We start from the raw sequence: 26,144 nt of genomic DNA, 5'->3' as shown, positions 1-26,144 counted from the left end.
ACTGAATATCTGCATTTTTATTGTCAAAAAAAAAGAATATCTGCAGTTTGTTGACATTTCTACGGTAAGGATAAAGTGGGTCCTGAGTGGTCAGATCTCTGAGAGAAAAAACAAATCGTTGTGACACTTGTAAGTAGAGGTGGCGAACTCGGTTCGCCGTTCGCCATCGAGTCGTGACCACCCCGACTCGCATGATTCGAAATTTAGGACAACGGTTCTTTATTTGGAGAGTTGGGGTTGAGTTTTCCCACTCGGCATGGACCTAATTCTTCGGAAACGTTTAAACTAAAATTGATCCAGTCTGTCTTATTCAACCTCCCTATATCGATTCGCGGATTAGCTTAATGTTAGCTTGACCCGACCAGCTATATCCCTCCGCACGATTAGTTTCACCCACCTATCCACCTTTACTTGTAAATACTCCATTTTGTCTTGGTTATTTGGTTACTTTTTATATTCTCTGTGAGCAATGTTTTAATTAAAGGTGACGTGACACACAAATTAGGCTTGTACAGACCAAGTATGAGTGCGGATCACCCCATGACCTCCAAACCAAAAGCATAATATGTCCCCAAGGGATAACACCTGCTCGGTGCCAATGTCCTCCGTGTACCAATAATGCAGTGCCGAGCCGAGCTTGGAATGCCTTGCCGTGGCCGCCCTACAAGGGCCCAGCTCCGTGGCAGATCATCAGTAGGGACGCGTCCACGTGGACGTCTTCAATCAATAAAAGTTATCCCTTATAAATAAGGATCACTATTCATCCTAAGAGGTATTTAATCTCCAACTCTCTAAGCTAATACTTTCTCTCACTACATAAGCTCGGCTCAAAGTGACTCATCGCGAGGAACTTAGTCGGGCCAAGTGGGAAGTAAAAATCTGACTTAGGTATCAGAGGGACTCTCTACGAAACCCTTCGATATTAGGTTTGCTTTCTATTTCAAGTGTTGGCGAAGAGATGAGAAGTATCGCAGGGACCTCATGTCCACACAAAATCAAGTCATCGGACCAGATTAGCATAACATAATCATTCATTAGTCACGTGTATAATTGTACTTTAAGAATAATGTATTTATAGCCGAAACAATTGGCACCGTCGTCTGTGGGAACCTAACACAAAGGTCCTAAAAAACAATCATCTAGAATGCCCGACCCCAACAACACCACAACCCCCGTTACTAACCCTCAATTTGGAATGTCACTCATGTCTAACACCGACCAGGGCACGACCCTAGGCGATGGTGTAGCCACAGAGGTGAACCATCGACTAGGAAAGGAGATCGCAGGAGAGGAAACCATGGTCGTCGTGGACCATAACGTGGAAGACGACGAGGTCGACGAAATGACCCCGGCCCAAAAGGCTCGAGCATTGGCGTTCATCGAAAAGAGGTTGGCCGAGAACAAGGCAAATGCAAATAAGAGTGCAATAACAAGGGGCTTGTTCAATACATGCCACGATGGAAAGCTCCCAGACGAAGACGAGGCCACGACTGATGACCCGAGCGGAAACCCTATTGGAAACCACACCAAGGGCATCGAGATGAGAGATATTGGTGGAACATTTACTAAACCAGCGACGGATGTGACCTCAAACGTTCGAATGTCAACGGTAACCCCATTTACAAAGGAAATCCTAAGCTGCTCCATGGGCAAGTTTAATTACATGGGTATTTAGTTTTATGGATCTTCTGACCTAAACGATCATCTTGCTTCGTTCGAGTGCCATGCACATGAGCACTACCCAAGCATGAGATGTCGTGTGGTGCAGGATCTTCCCAACAAGGCTTACAGGACTGGCTCAACAATGGTTCCGCAATCTCCCTCAAGGATCGGTGGACTACCATCACACCCTCAAAGAGAAGTTCTTATCCCTTTTATGCTTGTAATAAGCGAAAGGAGAAAAAAACAATAGAAATGATACAAATTCAACATGGGGGAGGAGGAGTCCGTTTGCAAATATGTTAGGCATTTTTACCTCGAAACACAACTGATAAAAGAGCCGGATAAACCCATGGCAGTCTTGCTTTCTCTCACAGTCTGCTCTATGGGCCGATGAAAAGCGAGTATTAAGGCACAAACCAAAAACCATGGTAGAAGCAAGAACCATCGCCGATGGTTACATCCGAGAGGAGGAATACTCCAGGACCTACGAAGAGTCGTCCTCCAAGAAGAGTTGTACTGAAGACGGTGGACGAGAAAGAAGAAACAAAAACAAGAAAGGAAAAAGCATACTCGAACGGCTCGGCTCGACAAGAGAGAAGAAGAGCAGAGTGCCTGTAACGCCCCGAGAACGTAGGGAGTAACAAAATAGCATAACTTTATTTTATTATTAAAACTTCAGCAGTAACTTATAAAATAACGGTTAGAATTACAATAGCGTCACTGCCGTATCTCCCCTTACTAGGCTAAATTACAAAAGAAAACTTGTTACTCGCCTAATGATGTGTTCATTTTATATATATTTTTACCCCTCATTTTAGCTCGGTTTTTATTGTATATCATACTTTAATTAGTATATTTGTGAGCTAATCTTGTGTTCTAGGTGTATTGTTTGTATTTGTTATATTTTGTAGGAATCTAAGCATTTAGAGACTTTTTCCTATCACATTAGCAAGCACCAAGTTCATTAAGCTAAATGGAAACAAGATGGACCAAGTATGACAATGGAAGGTGTGTTTCCAAGCCCAAGCAAGAGTGTATGAGATAATGCAAAATGATCCTACAAAAGAGCCCAAAAAAAGTCCAAATTTATGAGAGAGTTCCAAGCTTAGGATGCTGCTTTGGATGCTCTAAGAAGGATTTATGAAGCATTTATCGGAGGCATTAAGAGGCATTTATCGCATACTTAGGATTCCCTTAGCATTTAAGCAAGGAATTAAGGGGAATTAGCCGGATAAACACGCCCTTGATCGGGGCTGGCAACCCCGATCGGGGTTGACCTCCTCTTGAATTTTTACGCTATGCCCCTATTTTCTTATAAATAGGGGCCTTAATCCGTCATTAGGGATATCTTTTGTTACGTCTTTCATACACTATATTAGCCTTAAGCAAAATTCTCTCATTAGTTTTCATCTTTAGTTTCAATATTGTTAAGTTTTTGTTTGATGTTAAACGTTTGGTTCTAAGTTATTCAAGCATTTGGTTCTCTTTACTCTTCTTTGCAATTCAAGTTCTAGTTCCTTATTTTGGTAATTCTAATTCTAGTTTATTAATTTACATTTCTATTTTAGTTTTCACATAGTTTATCATTAGTACTTTTATTATATCTTTTTTTTTTTTGGTGAAATGTGAAATATATTATAATAATAAAGAGTTTAAGATTACAAGTTCACCAAGTACATCAAACCAAATTACCATAAACTACTAGCATATACGATCAAACCATACTAGTCCATGGTAACCAATTCATTTGTTGAAGTCTAGTCCCCCATGTAATGCAATGCCCACGCATCTGGACATCTTTCTTCACCCTCGCAACAATCACCTCAGGTCTAGGTACCAAAAGATCAATCCTGCTAAGGTTGCGAACTTGCTATATATGATACACCATTGCAAGTAGAGCAGCAAAAACAATGTATTTCTTCATCAAAGATCTGCAGCATACCACCGTAAACTCCATCCCGAATATTATCGCAGGCATATTAATCCCTAGCCATTGCTTGAAAAACACCAAAGACTGCACCGAATACACATTCATATAATATGTGATGATGCGTCTCAGTGTGAGCCATACACAAGTCACAATGCTCATCAGAGATGACTCCAAACTGCAACAATCTATCCTTTGTCAGGAGCCGCTGTTGGACAGCTAGCCACCCAATGAACGAGTGTTTAGGTAAATTAATTTTATTCCAAATCAGAGGAAGCCAACTCACCTTTTCCTGAGGACCTTGCAGCCAATGGTACCCAAGAGCAACAGAATAAGCATGTTGCTCAGTCCATTCCCCTGCATAGAACCCTTCCTTCAATTTTTCCTTAGTTTTACATATCATACGCCAAGACCAACTAGACTGAACAGGGGGAATGTAAGAAAGCCAGTCCTGACCCTTAATGTAAATATGGTTAACCCATTTGATCCACATATGATCAGCCTTAGATACTAACCACCAAACAAATTTACCCATCATAGCCATGTTCCACTTCCCGAATGAATAATGCCCAGTCCACCATACTTCTTATCACAAAGATACTTTTTCCCAAGCAACATTAGGAACTTTGTGGAACTGCTCAGATCCTCCCCACAAGTAATTCCTGCATATCCTCTCTATCCTATCAAGTACAGATCACAGGAATAAGGAAAATGCGAGCCCGGAAAGTATGTAATTGAGTCAATACTGACTGAACAAGGACCAATCTCCCGATAGCTAAGCTTCCTGGCCCCCAACCTCGATTCTCGACACCACTTTCTCTACAAGTCTAGAGCAATCACCAATGGCCATCCTTTTATGAGAAATGGGTATCCCTAAATACCTAAAAGGAAGCTGCCCTTCGCTAAACCCGGATATGTTCGGAAGGTAGTGAATCTCCTCATCTCTCACCCCATTAAAGTGGATGTCGATTTCTCACAATTCATCACCAAACCGAAGCTTTGTGAAAAAGTAGCAAATGCTCTCAACATCACAATTATAGAACCTCTATCCCCCTACAAAACATTAGGAGATCATCAAAGAAAGCACAAATGAGTCAACCTAAGGGGTCTACGAGAGGGATGATAACTAAACTCCATGGTAGAAGTCACCTCAGCAAGTATTCTACTTAAGTATTCCATACAAAGAGTAAATAACAATGGAGACATAGGATCCCCTTGTCTAATCCCTCTTTTGCCTTGGAAGTACCCAAAACTATTGCCATTCAGAGATAAAGTAAACCAAGGTGTAGAAATGCATTCCATAATCCAAAGAATGAATCTCCTAGGAAATTTCAGAGCCCTCATCATTTGCTTAATAAACTCCCACTCAATGGAGTCATAAGCTTTCTTCAAATCAATTTTCATAAGACACCTAGGGGAGCAAGACTTCCTCTTATACAGTCTTACCAAATCTTGGCATATAAGTATGTTATCCACAATATCTCTCCCTTTAATAAAAGCACTTTGGTTCTCACTAACAATACTTGGCAAAACTCGAGCCAACCTATTGCAAATAACCTTAGAAATGACCTTGTAGATCACATTGCAACAAGCAATGGGTCTAAAGTCTGCTACATTCTCGAGCCTAACTTTCTTGGGAATCAAGGTAAGAGTAGTTGCATTAGCCTGTTTAAGCAGCCTACCAGATTGAAAAAACTCCTGAACTGCCTCAATTAGATCATTCCCCAGCACATCAGAAGCATCTTTAAAAAACTGGGATGTGTACCCATCAGGCCCAGGCGCCTTATTAGGAGGGATGGTAGCTAAAGCTTCCTTGATCTCACTGGAAGTGACCTCAGCAGTAAGGAAACTCCCCTGATCCACACTAATGACAGATCCCTTCCTAACAGTTGGGACATGAACCCTAGTCACAGTGTGCGATCCCCAACAGACTTCTTGTATAATACGTATGAAGGCCTCCTCAATCTCAATTGCAGTAGAGGCCAACTTACCATCCATGCCTTTGATGGCTAGAATCTTATTTTGCATTCTCCTTGCCTTGATTGCACTATGGAAAAATTTGGTGTTTCCATCTCCCTCGACAGACCACTGAATTTTAGCTTTTGAGCTAGGAAACTCCTTTTAGCCTCGGCCCTTTCTTTATAAATAACAAATTTCTTTGAGCTTCCTTCGAAGAATGATATTCCTAGGGTCCATTGCGGCTTGATCGAGCATCATGAAGAAGTACTTGAGCCAGTCTTGCAGTAGTCTCTATCTGAGCATAATTAGCACCATTTAGCTCCTTCAATGGTCTCTTCAACAATTTCAGTTTCTTGACAAACTGGAAAATCTTATGGCCAGGAATAGTAACTTCCCAAACAGTCTGAACTATCTTGAGAAACTCAGGGTCCTTGCCCCACATATTGAAATATTTAAAATTCCCTCTCTTCCTTACCCCACCAGGTTTCATGACCATAGTGCATGGGCAATGATCAAAAAGGCCTTCAGGGTGGAACATAGTCAGAGTGTCAGGGTATTTGATTAACCACTCATCATTGACCATGGCTCTGTCAATCCTGCTAAACACCAGATCCCCCACCTCCTGCTTATTATTCCATGTAAAAAAAGCTCCATGGGCAGGGATGTCCCCTATACCACAAGCATCCACACAGTCCTGAAAATCCCTCATCTCTGCAACAGAAATCTCAGAACCAATCCGCTCACCCATTGCAAGGACACTATTGAAATCCCCCATAACCACCCACGGGCCAGCCACTACCTGATGCATCAACTGAAGGGACTGCCACAGTGGTAATCTATCAGCAACCCTATTAAAGCCATAAACCACAGAGGTCCACCAAATATCCCCAGTAGGAAGAAAAGTGACTCTAGCATTAATAATTTGAGCTTCAGAACTCAGAATATCCACCTTATAGTTAGTATCATCCCAAATAATCCAAATTCTACCTCCATCATGACTACCAATATTATTAACCATAGCCCATTCATTACCAATGCCTTGGTGAACTTTATTAATACTTTTATTATATCGCATTAGTATGTTTTACATTTTATGTTTCACCATTTAGTTTACACCATTTCTACAACTATGTCTAGCATTTCTTACATCGTATTAGGTAGTTTACATTTCATCATGAGTAACTAATTTCCCTTAGCCTAGGGGCTAGGGAAGCCATGCAAAATCGAATATGTAAAATGATAAATTAGGTTGATATAATATTGTCTAATTGTTTCTATCACATGTTTGCGCCACAACGTTTAATCTTTTGGTTATTGGCCGTAATCGTAGATTAAGTTTGTTAATTCATTCTATAAGTCGAGAGGCATGAAATCGGATTAGACTAAGCATGCGTAGTAGGACGATCTAGTCATAAACAATAGTTTCTCTAGGACCCGGTCTATGGCTGACACTAATATCGTAAGGTGGGTGTCTCTAAGCCTAAACAATTGACAATGTTATTATTACCGAGTTTAACATGAACATATATTTTACCTTTGCATGTGTGACCCGACTCCCCTAGACTCCTTTTATCATATAGTTTACATCTTTATAATTATTAATCATCAAACCAACCAACCAAACCCAACGTAATCTACCTTGATAAGAATCTTTCCGTATCATTTCATAAACGCAATTCCCGTCTCCTTGTGTTTGACCGCTATTACTACATTAATATGTGTCTAGAGTAATTATCTTTGCATAGGTGTACGATAGCCTATCAAATTTTGGCGCCGTTGCCGGGGAGCACGGTTTTATTGCGTTTTGATTTGTCGATTTTTATCTTGTTTTCTTTTGTCTTGAGGAACACTTGTTCCTTGAGACCGTTACTTATCATTTTCTAGAAATTTTTGTCTTATGCCCAGGTCTTCTCGTAGTGAAGATTTGCTTTCACCGGATTCCGAGCCCGAGAAAACCTTTAGGAGAAGATGACGTTTTTGGAAAGAAGTGAAAGAAGCCGCTTCTCCCGTGCAAGTTGAAAGTGCTAGTTAGAAAGTCTTACTTAGACGATCTAAAAGTTCTTGAAGAAGAGGAGGTTTCAAGTTCATTATCTCCACCACCACCACCCCCAACTACAAAGATGGTGAAACTTTCCGATCACTCAAAGCCCACCGCGGCCATGCTTCCTGCCGGTATTACTACTACTCAAATTACCGCACCGGATTTCGAGATCAAGCCGGCTTTCATTAGCCTTGTGGAGAGGAAGCAATTTGGGGGAAGTCCTTTGGAGGATCCCGATTTGCATGTGCAAATTTTTTGCGATTATTGCTCCATGATCCGACAAACGGGCGTCACTCAAGCCCAAATAAGGGAAATACTTTTCCCTTTCTCTTTGAAGGACAAGGCCAAGCTTTGGATCAATAGCCTTGACAGCACCGCTATGGGAATCACAAATTGGGAGACATTGGCTCTTGCGTTCTATCAAAAGTTTTTTCCACCGGAGAAAACTCAAACTTTGAGGAGCCAAATCACTGGATTCCGTCAACAAGCTCTTGAGAGCTTATATGAGGCTTGGTATAGGTACAAATATTTGAAAAGACAATGCCCACATCATGGGTTGGACGATTGGTTCCTAGTTATAACATTCTACAATGGATGTTGTGCCGAGTCCCGAAGGATTCTTGATTCCGCCAACAATGGGCGGTTTGATCAAATTGACACCGATATTGCTCATGCCACGATCAAATCTATGGCGATCCATGACACACAATATGTCAATTCCCGAAGTGTGCCACTCAAAGGTAAAGAAGAATCCTCCAACAATCCCGTCTTGTTAGCTCAAATTGCCTTACTCCAACAACAATTGGCGAAACGAGATGCTAGGGATTCTCTTCAACAACTCAATGTCGTGTCCTCTACAAGTTAAATCATTGTTTGTGACAGTTGCAGAGGTGCGGGTCATTACACCGCTCATTGCCGAGCTACTATTGAGGAGGTAAATGCTTTTCAAACTTTTAGACAAAGTTCATATCCACCGGGTACTTTCTCCAATACTTATAACCCGAATTCAAAATTCCATCCGAACTTGTCTTATACAAGCAACAATGTGCTTAACCCTCAACCCCACCACAACAAAATGCCTATGTCCCTCAACAACAAAAGTATAATCCCCCATCGGGTTATCAAAACCAATAAGGACCACCTCAACAAAATTACCAACAAAATCAAGGTCCACCACAAAATGGCCAACAAAATAACCAAGGAGGAGGTAAACTTGAGGCTATGATGGTTCAAATTAAAAGGGAATTGTTGGCTCAAATCCAAAAGAGTGATCAATCTCACAATGCCGCAATCAAGATGTTGGAGCAACAAATGGCTCAACTAGCCTCATCTAGCTCTTCAAGGAAAACGGGTCAATTACCACCTCAAGGTGAGCAACCACATACTACCCTTAATGCTATCTCCTTAAGATGTGGTACGAAATATGACGGACCACCCATGCCCAAGGAAGATGAGGAGGTACTTGTTGAGTTGGAGATTTCTCCTAATAGTAAGGAAAATGAATATATTCCAAAGAAGGTGGATGATCCACTTGTGGTTGAAGAAGTCAAAGATGTGGAGGATGCTCCTCCAAAGAAGGATGTTGAAACAAAGGTGCCGGAAAAAGTCAAAGTGCCTTTCCCTCATAGATTGGCAAAGCATCAAAAGAATTCTCAATTCGGTAAGTTCATGGAAGTTGTGAAGAATCTCCAGGTAACCGTTCCTTTTACCGAATTAATCACTCAAATTTCGTCTTATACTATGTTCATGAAAGACATTTTAACTAAGAAGAGGACTTTTGACGAAGTTGAAATAATAGCCCTCATCGTCGAGGTGAGTGCTCTTTTGCAAAACAAGCCCCCTCCTAAGTTAAAAGATCCAGGTAGCTTTTCTATTCTATGCACAATTGGCACCTATCAAATTGATAAAGCTTTATGTGATTTAGGTGCTAATGTGAGTGTAATGCCTTACTCTATTTGTGTTAAGCTTAATATGGGAGTCTTAAAATGTACTAGTGTCACATTGCAAATGGTGGACCATTCTATAAAACGCCCTTTGGGAGTTTTGGAGGATGTTCCCGTTAAGGTTGGTAAGTTTTTCATTCCGGTTGATTTTATTGTTCTTGACATGGCCGAAGATGCCTAAATCCCAATCATTTTGAGAAGACCCTTTTTACATACCGCAGGTGCGGTGATTGATGTCAAGAATGGTAAAATCACATTGGAAGTGGGTAACGATAAGGTCACATATAATTTGAATAGTGCCATGAAGAGTCCTATGATAGAATAGTCTTGTTATTCTATTGACATTTTGGATGTTGTTGACATTGTCATAGAAGACTCTATACCTCGATCTTTGTCTAAGGATCCCTTGGAGGCACTCTTGCTATTCGAATCATTTGCAGGTGATGATGAGATTGGAAATGAGGAGATAGATGTTTTGGAGCATGAATTGGATGGAGAAGAGCTATCATTGGAGGAAAGCTCACAGTTTATAGGTTTGGTTGCTACACCTCAGGACCTTGAGGTACAAAAACCCGAACTTAAGCCCCTCCCCTCCAATTTGAGGTATGCTTTTCTAGATGATGAGGAGATGTGTCCGGTAATTGTTAGTGCTAAATTGAATGAGAGTCAATTGTCTAAATTGCTTCATGTCTTAAGGTCTCACAAGAAAGCCATTGGATACAAACTTGATGATTTAAAGGGCATAAGCCCCGCATTTTGCATGCATAGAATTAATCTTGAGGAGGATCATAAACCATGTGTCCAAGGTCAAAGACGACTAAATCCTAACATGAAAGAAGTGGTAACAAAAGAAGTGTTTAAATTGTTGGATACGGGAATTATTTATGCAATTTCCGATTCTAAATGGGTGAGTTCGGTCCAAGTGGTTCCTAAGAAAGGAGGAACCACCGTAGTAAAAAATGATAAAAATGAACTAATTCCAACTAGAATTGTGACGGGTTGGAGAATGTGTATTGACTATAGGAGGCTAAATTTAGCCACCAAGAAAGACCACTACCCATTGCCTTTTTTTAACCAAATGTTGGAGCGGTTGGCATGTCACAAGTATTTTTGCTATCTAGATGGTTATTCCGGGTTCTTTCAAATACCCATTCACCCGGATGACCAAGAAAAGACCACATTTACATGTCCCTATGGTACCTTTGCTTACCGTAGAATGCCTTTCGGTCTTTGTAATCCCCCCCCCCCACTTTCCAACGTTGCATGATAAGCATCTTTTCCGACTTTATCGAGTCTATCATGGAGGTGTTTATGGATGATTTTAGTGTCTATGGTTATTCTTTTGATGCATGTTTGGCTAACTTGTCTAAAGTGTTGAAGCGTTGTGAAGAGGTTGACTTAGTGTTAAATTGGGAAAAGTGCCACTTCATGGTGAATGAAGGGGTGGTTCTTGGTCATATTGTTTCGGAAAGAGGAATTGAAGTGGACCGTGCTAAGGTCCAAGTTATTGAGCAACTACCCCCACCGGTAAATGTGAAGAGTGTAAGGAGTTTCTTAGGCCATGCGGGATTCTACCGCCGTTTTATTAAAGACTTTTCTAAGATTGCAAAACCCCTTACGAAACTTCTTTTAAAAGATGCTCCATTTGTGTTTACTAACGATTGTCTTGAGTCTTTTCATAGGATCAAGAAGGCTTTGATTTCCGCACCTATCATCCAATCACCGGATTGGAACTTGCCATTCGAGCTCATGTGTGATGCAAGCTGCTATGTGGTAGGTGCCGTGCTAGGACAAAAAAAGGACAAGGTTCTCCATGCTATCTACTATTCTAGCAAAACCTTGGATACGGCTCAAATCAACTATGCCACCACGAAGAAAGAGCTCTTTGCCATTGTCTATGCCTTAGACAAATTTCGCTCTTACTTCATCGGTTCAAAAGTCATTGTTCACACCGATCATGCCGCACTAAAGCACCTCTTAGCCAAACAAGAAGCTAAGACAAAGTTGATATGATGGATCTTGCTCTTGCAAGAATTTGATCTTGAGATTAAAGACAAGAAGGGGGCCGAAAATGTTGTTGCCGACCACCTATCCCGTTTGAAGTTCAATGATGGAGGTGTGGGGTAATATCCGTATAATACCCTTAAAATATAAGGACTATAACGCAAATTTTATATGTGATTATTGTCATAAACAAAATTACAAGAGAAAAACGATAAAGCACAAGAATTAACCTTCGGTCCTAGTGCAATTCGGCAATGATAGAGATCAAAGTAGATCTCCTCCTAATTGTTGCACCCAAGATCGTCTAAGAATATTCCCTTGTGCTAGAATGTATTCTCTAATTGCCTTGCAATATTGAGAGAATTGATGTGTGAAGTTTTCAGATGTGAGATCTAAGTTTTGAGAGGAAATGTTCTCAAAACCCTAATTATTTTTGCAAAATGAAAATTCGGTTAGAAAGGAGGAGAAGCTCTCCTTTTGTTCTACCCTTGCTCGGTCCGTGGGTTTCATTAGGGAGGGAGTAGGCTTTCCACTTCCTCCTTATTAAACTCGTGATCCGACTTGAATTGCTAAAACGTATACGACGGGTTTTTAAATATAAATTGTCATCGGATATCGGTAATTAAAATATCAACTAGTAACATGACTTAGTCGAAATATTAATACATGTCCGACAAAGACAATATTGTATAATTAATTTATTCAATATACATTAATCAAATATAATCGCTTATATTTAATTTACGAATTAACCGCTTAATTCGTCTTAGCCATTTTTATTTAATCCGTATTAAATAATTATCTCAACATCGCTTTTGACTAATTATTAGTCAATAACTCCGACTAACTCTGGTTAGTCAAAATTGCATCAACATGACTGTATTTTCATACCGTCACATCTCTCAAACGTATCCTATAGGTGTGACTTTTAGGGACCAGTTGATCACCGCCATCTGTATGACAATAACGTCAAACTTATCTAGCAACCCAACCGTTATTGATAAACGTGGACCAACTGATAATAATACAAAAGTATACCCTTTGATCCTTTTAGAGATTTAAATGTTATTGCACTAACTGTAGAGGACACCAGCCCCAACAAGCTCCCACTTGTCCGTACAAGTGTATGTGTAATAACGTTATCCACACTAACTGGAGGACACAACTCCAACAAACTTCCACTTGTCCGTACAAGTGTGTGTGCGATAACCGATTCTCATATTCATTTAAAATTTCTCCCACTCAATGTAAAACAATTTGCAGATCCGGATCCGCAAAGGTCGTATTTTACAATCGATCTGTATCAAGAGTGGTTTCCCCGACTAGAGAGTAACTCAACTGATAAAACGAATTCGTATTCGAGCATGGCCATGCATTTCGATTCTGACTCCTCGAGTGGCCCCGAGAAATATCGAGTACGATAAAGGTGAATATTTCCTTCAACTCGACTCCTTCCGATCTAAGCACGGCATGAAATGACCTGTAAAAAAAACTACTTGGCCCCCTGTTACGGATGACCGTGAGAAAGAAACCAAAGTCACCCAAAATCTGCCTTAGTCTCAAGAGACAGTCGATAGTCAAAAGAATCGACTCTTAGGATCACCATGGAGGTCCTATCCACGACCGGGCACCGAATGTTATAAAACATTTAGGACTCCACGTCGATGTCACAATTGTGTCCTACGAGATATCCGTATAACCCGCCTATGTGATTGGTCAGTCAACCGGTTGACTTATGGCTCGTTGAACCCACCATCAACCAACGTCACAAAATAATTGCCAGAGTTATCAGCTCATGTGGGCAATTAAGGACCATAAATATAATGTTTGTTCAGTTCACTTTGTGGTGTTCAAAATTGTCATACAAATCCACATGAAAAACAAAATATATATAAATATCAAAACGATGATGTCGTATAGAGTACAAAAGAGAATGAATCTAATCCATAAAAGAGTACTACAACTTAGGAACACATTTAATTCCCATGGAATTAACATGCCCTTCATGCTTATCTTGTCGTAATGGTTTAGTGAGAGGATCTGCTATGTTATCATCTGTAGCAATCTTTTCTATCACTACTTCCTTTTGCTCCACGTAATCTCGGATTAGATGAGCTTTCCGTTGTACATGTCTAGACTTGTTGCTAGACTTTGGCTCCTTAGCTTGGAAGATGGCACCTCTATTGTCGCAATAGATGGTGATCGGGTCATTCGAACTAGGCACTACAGATAGTCCTTGTAAGAATTGACGCATCCATATCGCTTCCTTTGCGGCTTCGGACGCGGCATAGTACTCGGACTCGATCGTAGAATCTGTTTGTAACACTTTGTTTGGAACTCTTCCACCGATTTGCAGCGCCATTAAGAGTAAAAACGAATCCAGACCGAGATTTTGAGTCATCTCGATCCGTTTGGAAGCTAGCATCTCGAATCGGTTGCGCATAGCTTTTGTTCGCCTCCATAAGTCAAAGCCCAATCTTTAGTCCTCCGTAGGTACTTAAGAATGTTCTTGACAGACCATCCAATATGATTCACCTGGATCTTTGCTGGAATCGACTTGTCATACTCAATGCATATGCCACGTCGGGACGTGTGCATATCATGGCATACATGATTGATCCTATAGCCGAGGCATAAGGAATCCGTGTCATGCGCTCTTTCTCTTCCGGTGTCTCTGGTGCCTGAGACTTGCTCAAATGCACCCCTGGAGCCATAGGAAGAAACCCCCTTTTGGAGTTAGTCATGCTGAATCTCTCTAGGATTTTGTCTATGTAAGACTCTGATGAGAGATAACATCCGACGTGATCTATCTCGATAGATACGGATGCCTAGAATTCTTTGTGCCTCACCCAGATCTTTCATCTGGAAATGGTTTTTCAACCATACTTTCACCGAAGTTAAGAGAGGTATGTCATTCCCAATCAGGAGTATGTCATCGACATACAATATTAGAAAGACAATCTTACTCCCACTCGACTTGATATAAAGACATGGTTCCTCGACCGATCGAGTAAATCCATTTTCTTTAATCACTTGGTCGAAGCGATGATTCCAACTCCGAGATGCTTGCTTAAGTCCATAAATGGAACGCTTAAGCTTGCACACTTTCTTAGGATGTTCTGGATCGATGAAGCCTTTGGGTTGTACCATGTACAACTCTTCCTCCAAAAAGCCGTTTAAGAAGGCGGTTTTCACATCCATCTGCCAAATTTCATAGTCATGAAAAGCGGCAATCGCTAAGATAATCCGAATGGAACGCAGCATGACTACGGGTGCAAAAATTTCATCGTAGTGCAAACCTGGCACTTGGGTGAAACCTTTAGCAACTAGTCGTGCTTTATAGATATCTTGTTGACCTTCCACAGAATGCTTTATCTTGTAAAGCCATTTGCACTGAAGGGGACGAACCTTAGCAGGTAAGTCAACAAGATCCCATACGTTGTTCTCATACATAGAGTCCATCTCAGATTGCATGGCCTCAAGCCATAGCTTTGAGTCAGAGCTAGTCATGGCACCTTTATAGGTTGCGGGTTCACTACTCGTTAAGAGTAGAATGTCATCTATGTCATGTTCCTCGACCATACCAATGTATCATGCGGAGGAATAGAGACTCTTCCCGACCTCCTAGGTTCCTCGGGAATATTTACATGGCCCAGATTGAAGGAATTGGTTCCTCCAATGGTTGCTCGGTATTTGGTTCTGGAATCTCCGACAGGTCGAAGGTTCTATCACTCTTTGCATTCTCGAGAAATTCCTTCTCTAAGAATGTCGCACTAGCCGCAACAAAAACACGTTGTTCGGTTGGCGAATAGAAGTAATGACCAAGTGTTCCTTTAGGATAACCTATAAAGTATGTCTTGACCGATCGCGGGCCGAGCTTATCCTCGTGTCTCCACTTGACATAAGCCTCGCAACCCCAAACCCGTATAAAGGACAAGTTAGGGACCGTTCCCTTCCATAGTTCATATGGAGTCTTGTCAACACTTTAGACGGACTTGGTTAAGTATTAGAGCAAATGTGACGAAAGAGCATAACCCCACAATGAGTCGGGCAACACGGTGTGACTCATCATGGATCGAACCATATCAAGTAGTGTTCGATTTCTCCATTCGGACACACCATTCAACTGAGGTGTTCCAGGTGGAGTTAACTGTAGGGCAATCCCACAGTCCTTAAGGTGTTGATCAAACTCGTGAGAAAGATACTCGCCACCACGATCTGAACGTAATGTTTTAATCTTTCTACCCAGTAGGTTCTGTACCCTATTCTGGTATTCTTTGAATTTCTCAAAGGATTCACTTTTATGCTTCATTAAGTAGACATAGCCATATCTACTTAAATCGTCCGTGAAAGTGATGAAATACCTATAGCCTTCTCGTGCGGTGATTGACATAGGTCCACATACATCCGTGTGTATGAGTCCTAATAGGTCAGCAGCGCGCATTCCAACACCTTTGAAGGAAATCCGAGTCATCTTACCGATGAGACATGATTCACACGTGCCAAATGATTGAAAATCAAAGGCCGAGATAGCTCCATTCTTTATGAGCTGTTTTACGCGTTTCTCATTAATGTGTCCCATACGGCAGTGCCATAGATACGTTTGATCTTTGTCACCAACCGTTAACCTTTTATTCATTACGTGCAATATTTCAGTGGTCTGATCTAAAGCATAAATTCCGTTCATGGAGACTGCCTTGCCATAAATCATATCGTGTAATGAGAAAATGCAAGAATTATTCTCTATTACAAATGAAAAACCAAGTTTGTCAAGTGCGAAACCGAAATAATGTTTTTCGAAAGACTGGGTACATAATAGCCGTTATATAAAAATAACTCAAATCCGCTAGGAAGCTGGATCACGTATGTTCCCCTTGAGACGGCGGCCACTCGTGCTCCATTCCCGACACGCAGTCCACCTCACCCTTTACGAGGGGTTCGATGTTTCGGAGCCCCCGCACATGATTACACAGATGAGAACCACAACCAGGATCTAGTACCCAAGTTCCGTAACTTGCGTGGTTAATCTCAATCATATGAATAAAAGTAGAAGAGGAAGAAAACATACCAACGGGTTTAACACGACCTGCTTTTATGTCCTCATGGTAGACAGGACATGTACGCCTCAATGCCCATCTTGTGGCAATGATGGCATTCCATGTTTTCGGTCTTGCTCTTTGTCGCGCCTGATGAGTTACTTGCCTCACCAGGCCCACTCTTACCTGACCCCGACTTCTTGAACTTCGGTTTGCCTCTGCTAGGTCCGCTGAGCTTTGCCCTTACCCTTGCCCTTGTTTGTCACAACGAGAACATCTTGTTTCATGCTCCCACCGAACTTCATGTCCTTCTCGGTCATACGAGAAGGAGTGCAATTCATGGGGACTTTTCTTCAAATCATTCATATAGTAATTGGCTCTAAAGAGCGCAAAACCATCGTGGAGTGAATGAAGCATGCGGTCAATCACAATGTTCTCGCTGATTTTACAATCAAGCGCCTCCAGATCTCTCGACATTCTCAATCATCTTTGAGAATGTGTGGGCTAACCGGTTGGCCCTTACGAGTCTCGCATCAAAGAAGCGAGTGGTATGCTCATAGGTCACGATTCTCGGTGCTTTCGAGAATTCCTTAGTGAGCGTGGTGAAAATCTTGTTTGCACCTTGGGCTATGAAGCGTTTCTGCAAATTGGATTCCATTGCAAAAATGAGTACGTTTTTAATCGCACCCGCTTCCATGACGAAGTCGCTATACGTGGAGACCTCGTTAACTCGAGCCGTGGGACCTGGGCTGGCGGAGGGGCTCGATCAAATACTTGAGCTTCCCGTCGCGTAGCAGCATTCCGTAATGCCGCCTCCCATTCCGCGAAGTTTGATCCATCATTCTTGATCTAGTAGACGATTCATCTGATTCATAAAGATCCGAAGCCAGGACTCACGGTCCAATGTGGCACTTGGCATTGGGTCATCGAGGATGCCAGCCATTAAGTTATTAGCAGTTTAAAAAACATGATCTACGCTGAAAAAGAAAGAAAAACAAAAACGAAATAAGCAACTCATCGAGGTGATTTAAGTCTATTTAAAATTCATTTTAATCGTGTAGACTCATTGCACTTGCATAATTGATCTCCCTCAAGAATAATACAAGTGATCCCAAGACTCAATTTCTGTAAATTGATAAGCCAACTCTTTAGCTAGTTCTTCCGTAAGAACTCTTGGTCGATAGATTTCCGTAAATCCTATCTATAGTCCACCATAATCACAGGATCGTACGAGTGACCATAGTGTTGAGATAAAATAAGTCAATCAGTTCCAACTTACCCGACGTAGAAGGGGTTATATTATGCCTACCGACGAAGAAGGGATTCATTGGAGTTTGACCTATAAAGACTATTCTCAATTTTTGGTTATACGAGGAAGATCCCATCAACTTAGCTTTAATTCATTTTTAGTGAACGAATAACTAGCATTGCGTGAATGAATTAACTTAGGTGATGGCTTAAAAATGATCGTGTGACATAAGAATGTCAAAGAAAACTAACGCGTGACCTCTATATGAGTCAGTTTTCATGCAATTATTAGGTGGTTTGGTTTTTAGGCGGAATATGATGCATACTATCGTTACAAGAAAATAAATAAAAGAATGCAATACGTAAATAAAATTCCTAGTGTGGCCTATCCTAGTAAAAAAAGAACATAATACAACTTTGGAATCCACCGTTGGACCCGAGAAGCTTGTCTTGATGTTCCATCTTTGTCCATGCAGCGGGAGTGAGCATCCGATCTCCATCTTTAGTCTTCTCAAAAATACAATTAAAATTTACAAAATATAAACCTATTTACATTCTAAATAAAAACTGTAATTACAAAATAAAAATAAAAATGGAGATACGAGATCTCAAAATACAACCAAGACCGTGTTCCATCATTACGGTAACACGTTCTACTAAGGCCACACTAAGTTACAACCGTTTGTAAAATAAATAAATACGTAATGTAAGCATTCAAAACAATCAAAATAACGATAAATGAAATGCATCAACTAAAAACAAATTCATTCGCGACATAATTCCGTAATTATGTTAAATTTATCCAAACCACCTTTTAACAATTAAAATCATGTGACAAAACCGCTTCATCAACTTAATTTTAATTCATGATAATCCGTTATTTTAAATCGTTTTAAAATAACTAAATGGTACGTGAGTGAACCGTTTCACTATCAAGCGAATGCACAAAATTCGTATTGTGCACATGTTTTGGCCGAAAAAAAAAAAAAACTGATTTTTTTTTATTTATGTTTTTTTTTCCCTTCTTCACGGTCTGACCGTGAACAGTACACAAAATTTTTTTTTTTCTTCAGCTATTGTCGAGAGCAAGAAAAAGGCCAAAAAAAAAAATCAAGCGGCTCAATAACCGAGAGCCTCAACAAAACAAACAAAATCGATTTGTTAAAAACCAATTGTAAATTGAACATAATCCGTATTAAAACAAAATTACAATTGACATGATCTTCACATATTGTTATAATTATCGTTTAAAACAACAATACGCAAAGAACAAATCGAAAACAAAACTGAAGATCGTCACAAGGCACGATTTCCAATGCACAAAAAAATCAGCCGTGTAAAAAAAATACAAACCAGCCGAGACAAAAAAAAAGATGCCTCACGTTTTTTTTTTTTTTTTTTTTTTTATGCAAAAAAAATATCGATTCAATTTCGTTTGATGAAAAACACATAGAAAAATTTACGTGGCCTCGCTCTGATACCACTTGTGGGGTAATATCCGTATAATACCCTTAAAATATAAGGACTATAACGCAAATTTTATATGTGATTATTGTCATAAACAAAATTACAAGAGAAAAACGATAAAGCACAAGAATTAACCTTCGGTCCTAGTGCAATTCGGCAATGATAGAGATCAAAGTAGATCTCCTCCTAATTGTTGCACCCAAGATCGTCTGAGAATATGCCCTTGTGCTAGAATGTATTCTCTAATTGCCTTGTAATATTGAGAGAATTGATGTGTGAAGTTTTCAGATGTGAGATCTAAGTTTTGAGAGGAAATGTTCTCAAAACCCTAATTATTTTTGCAAAATGAAAATTAGGTTAGAAAGGAGGAGAAGCTCTCCTTTTGTTCTACCCTTGGTCGGTCCGTGGGTTTCATTAGGGAGGGAGTGGGCTTTCCACTTCCTCCTTATTAAACTCGTGATCCGACTTGAATTGCTAAAACGCATTATCGACGGGTTTTTAAATATAAATTGTCATCGGTTATCGGTAATTAAAATATCAACTACTAACATGACTTAGTCGAAATATTAATACATGTCCGACAAAGACAATATTGTATAATTAATTTATTCAATATACATTAATCATATATAATCGCTTATATTTAATTTACGAATTAACCGCTTAATTCGTCTTAGCCATTTTTATTTAATCCGTATTAAATAATTATCTCAACATCGCTTTTGACTAATTATTAGTCAATAACTCCGACTAACTGGTTAGTCAAAATTGGCATCAACATGACTGTATTTTCATACCGTCACATCTCTCAAACGTATCCTATAGGTGTGACTTTTAGGGACCAGTTGATCACCGCCATCTGTATGACAATAACGTCAAACTTATCTAGCAACCCAACCGTTATTGATAAACGTGGACCAACTGATAATAATACAAAAGTATACCCTTTGATCCTTTTAGAGATTTAAATGTTATTGCACTAACTGTAGAGGACACCAGCCCCAAGAGGAGGTATTGAATTACCTATCGATGATTCCTTCGCTGATGATGTTTTGATGATGTTGGAAGCCAATACTCCTTGGTATGCCAATATAGCCAACTATCTAGTTGGTAGAGAGTTTCCACCTAACCTTTCATATCAACAAAAGAAGAAGTTCTTACATGATGCAAAATTCTCCCTATGGGACGATCCAAATTTGTTCAAACATTGCTCCGACGGGCTATTCCGGAGATGTATCCCACATTGGGATATGAAAAGGTGCTAGAAGGATGCCATTCTTCTCCTTATGGTGGTCATCATGGACCATCCAAGACCGTTGCAAAGGTGTTGCAATCCGGCTTCTATTGGCCAACTATATTCCAAGATGCTAAAAATTTCGTGATGGCTTGCGATGCTTGCCAAAGGACGGGTTCCATATCAAGGAGGCACGAGATGCCTTTAAATGGTATCTTGGAAGTCTTGGTATTCGATGTTTGGGGAATTGATTATCAATGACCGTTTCTTTCATCAAAAGGGAATCGGTATATTTTGGTTGCCGTTGATTATGTCTCTAAATGGGTAGAGGCAATTGCTACTCCAATAAATGATGCCCGTGTCGTGATCAACTTATTCAAGAAGATCATATTTCCAAGATTTGGTGTTCCAAGAGCGGTCATTAGTGATAGTGGTACTCATTTTGGTGAGAAACAACTTGATGCCTTATTGGAGAAATATGGAGTCTATCATAGAAGAGGCTTGGCTAAACATCCACAAACTAGTGGCCAAGTGGAGGTTTCTAACCGTGAGCTCAAGTCCATACTTGAGAAATTTGTTGCCAAATCACGAAAAGATTGGAGTATGAAGCTCGATGATACCTTGTGGGCCTATCGTACCGCATATAAGACACCTATTGGTACCTCACCATATAGGTTGGTCTATGAAAAGGCGTGCCATATCCCCGTTGAGTTGGAACAAAAAGCTTATTGGGCGGTTAAGGAGCTTAACATGGATCCAAAGTTGAGTGGAGAAAAGCGGTTGTTGCAACTAAATGAGCTTGATGAATTCCGCTTATAAGCTTATGAGAGCTCCCGTCTTTACAAGGAGAAAACAAAGAGATGGCATGACAAGAAGATCTTGAACAAGGAATTTCAAATCGGTGATAAGGTCTTGCTATTCAATTCTCGTTACAAGCTATTTCCGAGAAAGTTACGATCACGGTGGTCCGGTCCATATACCGTCACAAATGTCAACAAGTTCAGTTCCGTTGAAGTGATGACCACCAAGGGCAACAAAATTAAAGCAAATGGCCATCGTTTGAAGATCTACCATGAGAATGTGATCGTTGGAGTGATAGAGGAAGTGACCGTTCAACCTCTACTTAAGAAAGCTTAAACTGACTCAAGCTTTTTCATCGTGCGGGACGTTAAACCAGCGCTTCTTGGGAGGCAACCCAAGCTTCTTATTTGCTTTTATTTATTTCATGTTTTTAATTTTCCGCAATTTACTGTTTTTCGTAGAATTAGGAATAAAATATTAGACTTGACGATGTTTGTTTTGTGATTTATAGGTGAAAATGAAGAAAAGGAGGCCTTAAGGAGATATAGCACGCTTCCCCCATGCAAGAACCCCGTTCGGGGACGTAGTTTTCGAAAAACGGGACGGAAATTCTTAATTACGGAAGCAAAGCAAAAAGGAGCATGGATTGGTCAACCCCGATCGGGGACGTGGTTTCGTGGATTGCTGGCTGCTGTTTTAGACGGGTAAAAAAAAAAAAGATTTCCATTCTATCATTCTCCTATAACCCGACGGTACCATCTTCTATTCTATCTCTCTCATTTTCTTCACTTTCTTCACCAAAATCACAACAAAACATTTATTTCTTGATCATTTTGCAAGATTCATTCATCCATTAACATCATCAAGTAAGTTTTCTTCCCTTTTCTCTTTAATTTCACCCAATTTAATCAATTTCATCAAGTTTATCAAACCCTAACTCAAATTGGGGGAAATTCATTTTGTGCTTATTTGTATTAGAAATTGATTGTAGTATGCTCTATTCATGTTTATAGTATGAATTAGTTCACTAATTCGTTCTATTATGTCTATTTGGATGAATTTTGGTCTGCCTTAAGATGAATTTTTGTCTTAAATTTCAGAAAAATGACACCAAGAAGACCTCCTACCCAAGGTGCTTCTAAGAGGAGAAGAGGTGATACGGAATCCTCCTGGGATGCGGAGGATGTGGAAATGGAAGAGGTCCCAGAATGGCAAGATCCGAATTTTCCTGGAGTAATTTTCAATTGTCCAAAGCAATATGACAGTTGGGTCATCCTAAGGAGCAAAGGTATGAAACCGACTAAATTCATTAACCAAGCTTCTTTGAAAAATATTGGAATATAAAAGAATGTTAAGACGTTGTTTAAGAACCTTGGTATGAAACATTGTTATACAATGGATTATAAGACCTTTCCCGAACTCACCCTTAAGTTCTTGAGCTCTTTTGAGTTTCATAGGTCGAAGAAACCCGGTTTTGTGCTTTTTGTGACTTTCCGATTGTTTAATGATGACCATAGAATGGACCGAGCGGACTTCGCTAATATCTTCCAATTGCCTCATAAAGACTTACCTATTGAATCACCCGAGTCTTATAACCCGGTTTTGACATGGAATGCCATTTCTCACTTCCTTTTTCAAAGTTGGGATCATTGCCCTTACCAATACATACACTACCCCAACATTCGGGTTTGGCAAAGGTTTATGGGGTGGACCTTTTTTGGGAGAAATGAGCCTCACTCGGTGAGGAAAGTTGAGGTGGAGATTTTGGGTGCCTTCCTTAATGTTAATGGTGAAGATAATTGGGGGATCAATATTCCATACCACTTTGCGGTCTACTTGACTAAACAATGTAACCCAAAGAATAGTTGTATTGTCTTAGGAGGTTTGGTTACAAAGATTGCTCACCACTTGTGTCGCTTCAACCAAGAAAACACCGACTTGAGACCATTGCTTGTCTCTAGGGAAAAAGGGGTTATGCTAGATTATGAATATTTCCTTTCTTGCAATTGGTTTAGGGATTCTCACCCTAACATGGTTTGGAAAATTGGTAGGCAAGACTCCATTAGTCTACCAGAAGAAAAGAAAGAAATTAAGGCCTTAGTTCACACCAAGCCCTATCATGGGAGTGCCCCTTTTACTCGACCTATTTACCACTTGCCTCTACGGGGTGAGACACGTACCACCGTTGAGAGGCGTGAGGGAGGTAAACCCTCTCAAGCACGCCATTCCACCTCTAGTATTAGTTCACCCTCTAGTCTAGAAATGATGGATATGATGCGAGACTTAAGCTTAAGTGTTAATACAATTCGTGATGACCAAAGACTTGCATTGCATCCCATATATGATCATTTTTCTAGGCAAGGAGTAATACAACCCGCGGGGCCAAACCCTTCATTTTATACTTATCCACCGGGTGGATTTCCTCCTCCTTCTCCCCCTCCTAACAATGATGCAGGTACTTTTACTACATATGCTCCCGGTCCGGATTTTCGTGGTTCAGATTATGGAGTTGAGGCATTACATGGAGGATATGGAGGTATGGTGGCTATAGTGGTTATAGTAGCTATGGTGATGGTCTTGGAAGTGGCCAAAACATTGGTGAGTATGTCACTCCTCTCCAAGAGGATGACTCTAGTGGAAGTGGTCAACAAGGTGAAGCATTCGGAAGTGGAAGTGGTAAGAAGAAGAAAGGAAGGAAGGGGTTCAACTTTTGGCTCTTTTCTTAGATGAATGTTGAAGAAAGAGTCCCACGTATACATACTAGCTTGGGGGAAGGCTAGCAAGTCTAGTAAGTTTACTTTGCTTTGCATTTTAGTATATTTCTCGCAATCCATTAAATATGACCTCTAGTCCTTCTTGTTTATGTGCTTTGAGCTATTTTTATGGTTTAGTTGGGTAATTTAATTTTTGGCACATTGAGGACAATGTTGTGTTTAGCTTGGGGGGGGGGGGGGGGGGGATTGCATTTGCATGTAGTATAGTTTGCATGTAGAAAAATTTGAAAAATTTGAGAGAAACTTGTGTGTTTTTACTTGCTTTTGGCCTACTTTCCCTCTTGCTTATCCTAATGATAGCTTATAGCTAATGATTTACTCTTTTATGATGGGATAATTGCTACATGGGGATGTCTTGACATAGTAAGTGGGAGATGGAAAATGAACCGAATAGGCTTGATCTTGACTATTGGCGAGCTATAAAATGGTAAGGTAGAGCCTCTTTAGACCGATGCATCCATATCCGGTCTCTCTTAGGTGAGTGTAGGTGTCTCCTTATGATGTGTATTTCATCAAAACGCACAAGTATGGTCTTCATTTTATCTCTTTATAAGCATGTATTCATATGTTATTAGCATTTTGGAGCCATTCACATGATTATAATTGCCTTTTTGACCCCTTCACAAACATTTATCCCTAGCTACATTATAATTTGCCTACCTTATTGAGCTAGTAGCTTTGTTTGGTTTTGTTTGGGTGCTCAATTGGGATTTGGTTCAAAGTTTGGAATATCATGTGAGCTTGGTCTTAATGCTCAATCTTAATGCTCAAGAAAGAAATGAAAAAGAAAAAGAAAAAAACTGAAGAATTGGAATGAGAAAAATGAGAAAGAAAAAATGAAAAAAGAAATGGAAAAGCATGAAAAAAATGAAAAAATAAGTATGAATTGAAAAGAAAAGAGAAGAAGAGGTTGATGTGAGAAACTCTCATGCATTATTCACATATTTTGGAGAGTTTACTTATGATTTGTAGGGCTGAGCAAAACCGTATACCCGATACGGTTTCGATACGGTTTTCGGGTATACGGTTTTTTGAACACCAATTTTTTTATTCCGGATACGATACGGTTTTAACCGTGTATACGGTTTTCGGTTACCCGGTTAAACCGTATACACAAATCCGGATACCCGGATACGGTTACCCAATTTCTTTATTACATTGAATGGATTGAGCAAATCTATCCAATGTTCCACCACCAACCGCCACCTCTCCCTCCACCGCAACAACCACCACCAAAACCACCATAACTTAGCCGCATTTCGCTCCTCAAACTCCCAATTTTTCTCTTATTCCACAAAATGTCCTCCTTTATCTGCAAAACCCATCAAAAGTTCAAAACCCGCATCTTTCTTCCTCATTTAGTTGCTTCCATGGTATGTTTACTCCTTATTTTCACCTCTTTCTTTCAAAGTCTTCATCTTTTTACCTGGATTTTTTTTGGGTTTGCTGGAAAATGTTGAAATTTATCATCTTTCTACTTAATTTTTTGTGGATTTTCAGTAAAATGTTGAAAGTTTTCATCTTTGCACTTCAATTTGCTGTGGAATTGCAGTAAAATCAAATTAATCGAAAACATGAACATGAACAACCAAAACACAAAAATTGATAGAGTGATTATTTGTGATTTTGTGCAACAGATCCGTTGTTTAAGAGGAGGAGGAAGTCGAAATTGTGGATCGAATTTAGGGATCGAAAGGTCTTTGGACTGAGGTGTGAGGTTTGTGAGGACTGAGGAGTGAAGAGGCGGAGGATTAGGGATAACAATTAGGGTTATCAGTTTTGAGGGTGAGGTATCATTTATAAAATATATATATATATATATATATATATATATATATATATATATATATATATATATATATATATATATATATATATATATATATATATATATATATTTTAATATTACTCAAAACCGTGTCAAAACCGGGTATCCGGTTTTCATTTTCGCCGACCCGGATACGGAACGGTTTGTAGAAAACCGTATCGGGTATACGGAAAAAAACCGTGTATACGGAAAACCGTATAATGAGAACCGTATACCGTAT

The 26,144-nt window shown here is 40.0% G+C and overlaps 1 non-coding gene across 1 annotated transcript; it reads right to left on the bottom strand.

The window, feature by feature from the left end:
* Nucleotides 1-8,040: 8,040 nt before the first annotated feature.
* On the bottom strand, nt 8,041-8,147 carry LOC141654466 (small nucleolar RNA R71). The gene has a single exon (XR_012548025.1). It is a non-coding gene; the product is annotated as a small nucleolar RNA R71 (small nucleolar RNA).
* Nucleotides 8,148-26,144: the final 17,997 nt, after the last annotated feature.

This window comes from Silene latifolia, chromosome 4, assembly GCF_048544455.1.
Source record: "Silene latifolia isolate original U9 population chromosome 4, ASM4854445v1, whole genome shotgun sequence".
Classification (NCBI taxonomy): Eukaryota; Viridiplantae; Streptophyta; class Magnoliopsida; order Caryophyllales; family Caryophyllaceae; genus Silene; species Silene latifolia.
This window is presented reverse-complemented; position numbering and strand designations above follow the sequence as displayed.